The 7,380-nt window shown below is 37.8% G+C and overlaps 2 long non-coding RNA genes across 2 annotated transcripts; both read left to right on the top strand.

The window, feature by feature from the left end:
* Positions 1-2,151: 2,151 nt before the first annotated feature.
* On the top strand, positions 2,152-3,428 carry LOC137989920 (uncharacterized). The gene is made up of 3 exons (XR_011121083.1): positions 2,152-2,225; positions 3,090-3,143; positions 3,309-3,428. It is a non-coding gene; the product is annotated as an uncharacterized lncRNA (long non-coding RNA).
* Positions 3,429-4,313: 885 nt separating this feature from the next.
* On the top strand, positions 4,314-7,098 carry LOC137989919 (uncharacterized). Its single transcript, XR_011121082.1, has 3 exons — positions 4,314-4,428; positions 4,772-4,846; positions 5,518-7,098. It is a non-coding gene; the product is annotated as an uncharacterized lncRNA (long non-coding RNA).
* Positions 7,099-7,380: the final 282 nt, after the last annotated feature.

Here is a 7,380-nt window from a genome sequence, read left to right as displayed (position 1 = left end):
AAGAAATATAATAATATTCCATCTTTGCAGAGAAAACGTCCATTGCAAAGGAAAAAGCTTTTAATAATGCGTAAATGTTTCTTCTGCTTTGTCCCACTGAGTAGGGGGTAGACTAGATGATGACTCCCCCTTCATCCGTGACAGAAACAATTGACTCTCTCAATGCAGGATGTCCTTAATATCTTTGTAGAAGTCCAGTGCACTGTATCCTTCTCGGGGACAAAGCATTGAATCTATAGTAATTCCAAATTCCCAGTGATTTTTAAGGAAACAGAATGCAAAGTTGCTAACGTGAATCTAACCTGTGACCTTCCCGTTCACCATTTAGTATGCTCTACTTCCTGAGCTATCGGAGACTCCTGTGCTTAGCTCCATCATTCAGTTTAGGGTTATGTGTGGATACTTTGTAGGACCCCATATCATCCCGGTTGTTTGTGTTTAACAGTTTCTTGTTTTCATAGTTTTGACTTGCGTGCATGTAATGTTGACCCTGTGGCCCCATAACAACAACTGAATGCTCTTTGTATAGTCTTATTTTTATTTTTTGGCTTAGTGGTAGGATTCCAAAGAGAACATACAGGTAGAAGGTCCTGATTGATTCCCATTGAGGCCTTGGAATGATATACTTTTTTTCTCAATGAGACTTCAGAATATTATATGTTAAGATTTAAAAAGTTAACAAATATTTTGATTTGCTCTAAGCTGGGGAAATCTCTCATTGCTTGGGAAATAAAATAATTTAGCGACAATGAATTAAGTCCTGATATGTCACAGTGGTTTTTTTAATTGTGTCAGCTTTATACTGTAGATAAATATTGAGTATATGAAACACATGGTTCACTGTGATGGTCAAACTCAGTTGTTCTTGTCCTTTTGTTTAGTCTGACAATTAATGCACAGAGTTGAACATATATTTTAAGATATCCATGTGTATTATAAATTTGCAGATCCTAACAGTGACTTGGATGTGTTGGATGCTGATGACATACCACCAAACAATCTGACTCATCAGGACAGGTTTGTTAAAGATTTATTTTTCAGCTATTGGAATGGATTCCTTGAGGCGAGCTCCACGTACATATCCAGTTAAACCGCTTTCAAATATAGAGCAGTTAACTTACATTGAATGTGTGATTTCATGCTACATGTGTAAGGCTTTGTTCAGTGTAACAACAAAGTTCGGTTCAATCTTTTTACTTTTGTTTGTTGGTTTTCCGAGTATCGTGGCTGTGTTCCCACCACGACCATCCATGGCAAAAGTTACTGTTCTGCAAATGGATATGGACACCTTGGATGATGGACGGAAATCAACGATTCAATTGTTGATTTTTTCTATGCTGTAAGTATGCATTGTTGATAAATTTGATGACCTGTGGGAGCTTTAAATTTCTCAAGCTAGAGCTGTTTACTTTGTTTACAAGCAATGTTTTCTTTCCCTTCATTTTTTCAAAGGTATGCCATCTATGCAATGGACCAGAAAGTTAAAACAGCCACGTGTTTAGTTCATTCTTCTTTACAAACTGTCTGAGGAATAAAGAATGGTGACCACTTTGTGCTACCCAGCTACTGAAACGCCTGCATAAGCTTCGCCATCTGGGGACAAGGAAATGAATGTGTTTGCTGTTTAATATAATTGGAAAAACAGTACAGTGTATTTTATATGGGGAGTCTAGTCATATGACTGAAGAACATTTTGTGACAGGAATAATCTGTTTTTATTAAATCAGTAATTACCATTTGTACATGTAGGCAAGTTCGTGAAAACATTTCTTTTTTAAATCTGTGCTTATACATGTAAATCAATAAACATATTGAAGTGCATCAAATAAGGTGGCATTCACAAAAGGGTACTTACGGAATTCTTGTTGGGGGTGTGCTGCTTGGTTCTCCAATCGATCTTGGTTCCTTTAAAACCATACCCAATTTCAGACCATGATGGTCAAATCTGTACCCGTTTTCGGACCATAATGGCTCAAAAACCATACCCTTAGGGGCGGCACATGCCTTTATAGCTTATATATGGTAGTTCCCTCCCCCCTTCGTGGTTTCCTTCAATATTTTAATTTATTTTACATGGCATCCTAGGGTTACTGGTATAGCTACATCTAACTCTTCTTCTCCCGTGACATGTTTTTAGTGCTGAAGAGCGACATGAGAGGGCTTGCTCATTCAAGGAAAGTTGACCTTTTTAAAATGGATTTCGTTTTTATTCCAGTGTGTAGAAGGTTTGTGATTCTTGCAAGCTTGCGTGTCTATTTTTTTGTATTATAGTATTTTGGTTGTTTAATTGTTTGGTGAACCAACATTGATAGGATTTTGACCACACAAGACTGTAAAAGTGATTGATCCCGTGGAAAAAGGATATCACGGAAATTCTCGTTTAATCCCAGAAAATCCTGTTTTTTAAAGGGGCAGTTTCACAGTTTTGCGCATGTCCAAGCTTTGGCGCTAGCAGTTGTAAATTTTACGCTTTCTTTCTGAACCAGATGATGTTCATTAATCACAGAAAGTATTAAAGCACATACACTGAATTACTCAGACCCAAATTTGGTAGAAGATACATGTACTGCGGGTTTACACAGAAAATATCAAATTTAGTTTTGATTATCGTATATATTGTACGGGTTGAACATTTTATTCAACGCACAAGTTATCTATTCGCATGCAGTAGGTTATAAAACAAAGGAAATGATTGCAAAAGTAATTCCAACGAGTAGTTCCACTTCAATGGCATTGTATCCGTTTCCTGCATCATTTCTTTCAATTGTTTCAATAACAATGGAATTAAATGGGCTGAAGTGACAGTTTGCCTATGTGCAGAGACATCAAATTCTCCCTTTAAAGAGGTCTTCATGATCAGCCCCTCGTCCTTTTCTGTAAATTATATAACAGACCAGTTTGAAGTGAGATCTAGTGGACACCATGTCATTACTAAAAGGTTTTTACTTATCTCAGGTTTGTCGCTCCTTGGTTAATATTTGGTTCAAATGGTTTACACCTACATGTTCTATTCGTACTCGTCTGAGTAGCTCTGGTCACATTAGTAAATTGCGTATTGTAATTCCAAGGTTTTATTTTGATATTTTTAGTGGTCACTGGTTCCTGGCTTTGGTTTACAACCTCCCATTACTGCATAGTGAACGGTAAGAATAGTCTTTCGAAGAATTCATGTGTTTGAGACCTATTCTTGGTGGTGGTAATGTATTTGATGGCTATGTATTACCAGTGATCACACAATTTGTATCCCTACTACACCGTCCGTGTAGGTCATATTTTACACATTCTGACTTTCGCATCGTCGCTTTTAGGGTACCCATTTTTATGATTGATTCTATTGTTTGGGGTTCCGAGGACAGTTTATACTGTACTCCATCTTCGAGAGAGCAGGAAGCTGAACTAATTCGAAGGTAAGTTTAATTTGTAAATCGAAAGTTAAGATGAAAATACTGTGCAAAGCTACTTTTTATTTATGGTGACACAATTTTACTCCAAACGAAGAATACACAACAACATCAACAACAACAAGATCACCTTTATTTCACCTCGGATTTACAAGAGTAGCTGTATAGCTAATTTGTCCGAGAAAAAATAAATAAATAAATAAAGTCATATATTATATACAGTACATTAAACTACTATTTACATAAATAAAAACTACATTGATGTTCGAAAGAAATTTGGCATATTTTAGTTCTGAACTCGTTCAAGGACGTTAATGACCTCAGGTCCTCTGTTAGTTCCACATGTTTGCAGAAGTGTATACATCTGAAGGAATGTAGACCATAAGTGGTTGTGTTAACGTATGGGATAACAAGTTTCCTTGATCCTCGTAGGTTGCGTTCAGTATTCCTCATTTGAAAAAGACCACGTATGTACTTCGGCATCGTTTCAAACTGAATTGCCTTAAAAACTGTTTTCATCATGTCTTGGCACCTAATACCAAACAGATCACTAGAATTAAGTTTGCTCAGTAGCTCCTGGTAATACAGAGACACGATCAATATTTGTCTTCAAGATTCGTTATACGTCATTAAGTTTCCTGAGCTAATACTTTCTTAACTTTCCTTGAAACTGCTGTACTCTTTGACTTTCTGTTAAAATAATTAGACAGACGAGAAATGGAAAAATAGCAAAAGGAATGTTCTTAAATTGGCTGCCGAAGTTTTCGTAGGTGCGTCAATTACCGTGTATGATTTTTGTAAGATTACAATTGCTTCCTGTATATTACTTAGGTCAGGAGTTGATGCTCGGTAGAGCACAATGCAGATGATGCATTTTACATGTATCATTTGTTACTGTATTCCAAGAGTTGACTTTGTTTGTATTATTTAAAGTTTTATTAGATGCAAGTGAGCAGTAACGAGAGGAACTGTGGATACGAGAGCCCCTGAATTTAGTGACAAATCTATGCCAGTTTTTTACCCTAAGGTGAGCTTATAACTGGATTTCTATTCCACGTTGATAGTTGATATATTTATCATTTGGGATTTTTGAAAACGGCTCCGCTGAGATCATCCTTGTATCTCAAACGTTGCTAATAGAAAACAAAAGGTTGCATAGTCCTTGTTTCTCCTTGGCTCTCTCTTCTTTGTCCTTTCTTTTTCGCACCATTATAACCTTCTTGAGGCCTCAAACCCTTGATTCGGTGTCGTTTCGCGGAGAACACTCGAGTTTTCATCGGCCGCCTTTATAGAATTATAAATATAAAGAAATTGTATTTCCTTAGATAATTAAACTGAGCAAATTGATCTATTACAATTTGTTGTCCTAGGTACCACAGCAAGAAAACGGCTACGACTGTGGTGTGTTTCTTTTGATGTTTTTTGAACAGTTCTTGAAACGCAAGGTAAGGATTTCGAGTGTCATCAACAGTTAACCAGCGTTTATTTCGTTATTAGGTATTTTTGCAGCTCACTTTCGCTTCAGTTTATTCCAGTTACAAAAATCGTTGGTATTTCAGTTGTTTTACGTGAATGACGTCATAACCTGGAAGTTGGTTGGTTGTGGGTTACGAACTCCTCTGTCAAAAGCAGCAGACTTGAAAAGACATCCAGTTTTTTTTTTTTGTCGATTTGTTTTTGCTTTTTGCTGAAAGCAATCATGCCATTTAAACTGGATTTCTCTCTTATACGTTCCATATAAAGTAAGATTCCAAAGGTGGAGTTAAAATTTACGTCGAGAATAACTCCTTTTCTTGGGTAGTTTTACCTCCATATTTACTCCAAATCTGGAGTTGAAATAACTCTCATTACCTTGGGGTAATTTTAACCCTTCCTATGGAGTTATTTTAACTCTGCCACATAGGAAAATAACTCCTTCTTGGAGTTGAAATAGTTCTTACAAAAATTTTAACTCCAGCGCAATGGGTTGATTTAACTCCACCTTGGGAGTTATTTGTGCTGAATGTATGCCTGTATTCTAGGTTTGAAAAATCTTATCACTCGTCCTGAAAGTATTGTGCTTTTAGTTTGATGTAATGTCTTATCTATTAACACCTATATTTCCTTTTCTTTTCAGCTTCCAGTCGACGACCTCTTGTCAAGCAAACCCCTCAGATGGTACAATCAGTCGTCCGCTCTCCCGTTCAGAAAAAGAATAGCCGATATCTTGATACAGTTGGGCAATTAGTGTCGATGTTTGTCAGCAAAATGCTGCATACGTCATAAAATTGGGATCATTAGCAACGACGACTTTCACGGCAGCGAATATGTCAGTATTACAATGAATTCTCGTTTTTTTTTTAACGTCCTGATTACTGCAATTCGCTTTAAATGTCAATTTTTTTGCTGAAATTTCCTGGAGTTGAATTCTTGGAGACTGCAGCCAAGTTAAATAAACAGAAAGCAAATTTCACGTCCTGGTCGTGCAGTGTCGACAAAGAAATGTACCAAAAAGGTGTAGTGCACGTGCAGAGTTGTTTTTGTTGTTAAGCCTATTCAGTTTTTTTTGACGTTCGCGTTGCCGTCGTCATTGCTTAAGATCACTATTTCTAACGGTCCGAAACCGGCAGGAGTGTCTTGTTTCAGTTGAGAGAGAAGGGTTAGGCCCGTTCCAAACGCCGATCCATTCATGCGCCGAACCTAACTGATGAGTTAAGAGCGGCAGAAGAGAGGCGTTTGAATCAGTTTGGTTCGGCAGGTTAGGTTTGGAGCGGCCAACAACGTTAAGTTCGGCAGGGTCTGTCGCACTATGCGACGTTGGAGCGGCGGCTGATTCACACGGCGTTCTTGTGATGTGCCGAACCTAACGCATAAATTGTGATAATTTATAATCTTACCACAATACACTCGGAAGTTTTATCTTTACCTAGACCCCTTTACCATTGTATGGATTTCAGTTTGGTTCGACCCAGGTAGGGCGTATGAATCAGCCGTCGCTCCAAAGTCGCTCTTTAGTCGAACTTTATTGAGTTAGGTTCGGCACGTGAGCGGAGCGGCGTTTGGATTGGGCCTTAGTATTTACTCAATCCGAATTGTAATGCTCGTTTCAAGGGAATGAACAAACCGAACACTGATAAGGATTATTTACGTTTATGTAACTAGGCAGTGAAGTCAAATGTATGTACGGTAAACACACGATGGGAAAATTACATGGAGTTGAACGCTTTCTTTTCTTCTTTATAACGACAATTGCATACGCTTATATTTGTCTTTTAAGTAGAGAAAATAGAAACACACATCACTGAGATCCACTGCCGAGCAAACGAGCCATCTTAATGTACATAAAGAGCGTATGAGCCTGCAATTAACTTCGTCAACGCAAAGAGCAAACGAGCCGGCTCGTTTGGTGCATGGTTAAAAGTGGCCGTGTATTCTGTAGTTTAGCCCCTTTTGTTTTAATATAAAGTCGTTTTACTAACGCGGGAGTTCAGTCGATTTGCTACACTAAGGTAGCTAGATGATTTTCAGCCAAACTTACGAACGAGAAATTGTCGTAAATTTATTCTTAACGTTGTAGCAAAACGACAGGTTATCTAGCCACTCTGGCATGAGGTTTTGTATTGTAAAGTTCACGGGATTTAGCCCGCTAAGACGTTTAGCTATACTTAAGTGATTTGTCACAAATGTTAAAAAATGTGCAAATAAAAGATAATTCGAACTCTTGCGCATTTCGTGGTACCGAAACAAGGAGCTAAGATACCTTAGTAAAACTTAACGTTTGGCGATTCAAGTATGCATAGAAAGAATTGCGGTCGTTTCGCCAGTGTTTTATGCTTCGCAAACGGACAGTTCAGTAATATCGTTGGTCAGTTCGCTGATGAGTTATGTGATTCGCTAGTCGCAACGATAGTTTAAAGAACGAGAAAGGCTTTTGTTTTAGTACTTCAGTGGCTCGCTAATCGCGGTTAGAGTTTAAAAACAACAAGAACTGAGATGTGTT

Source organism: Montipora foliosa, unplaced genomic scaffold (assembly GCF_036669935.1).
Source record: "Montipora foliosa isolate CH-2021 unplaced genomic scaffold, ASM3666993v2 scaffold_480, whole genome shotgun sequence".
Classification (NCBI taxonomy): Eukaryota; Metazoa; Cnidaria; class Anthozoa; order Scleractinia; family Acroporidae; genus Montipora; species Montipora foliosa.
Note: the sequence above shows the minus strand (reverse complement) of the source record. Positions and strands in the feature narration are given on the sequence as shown.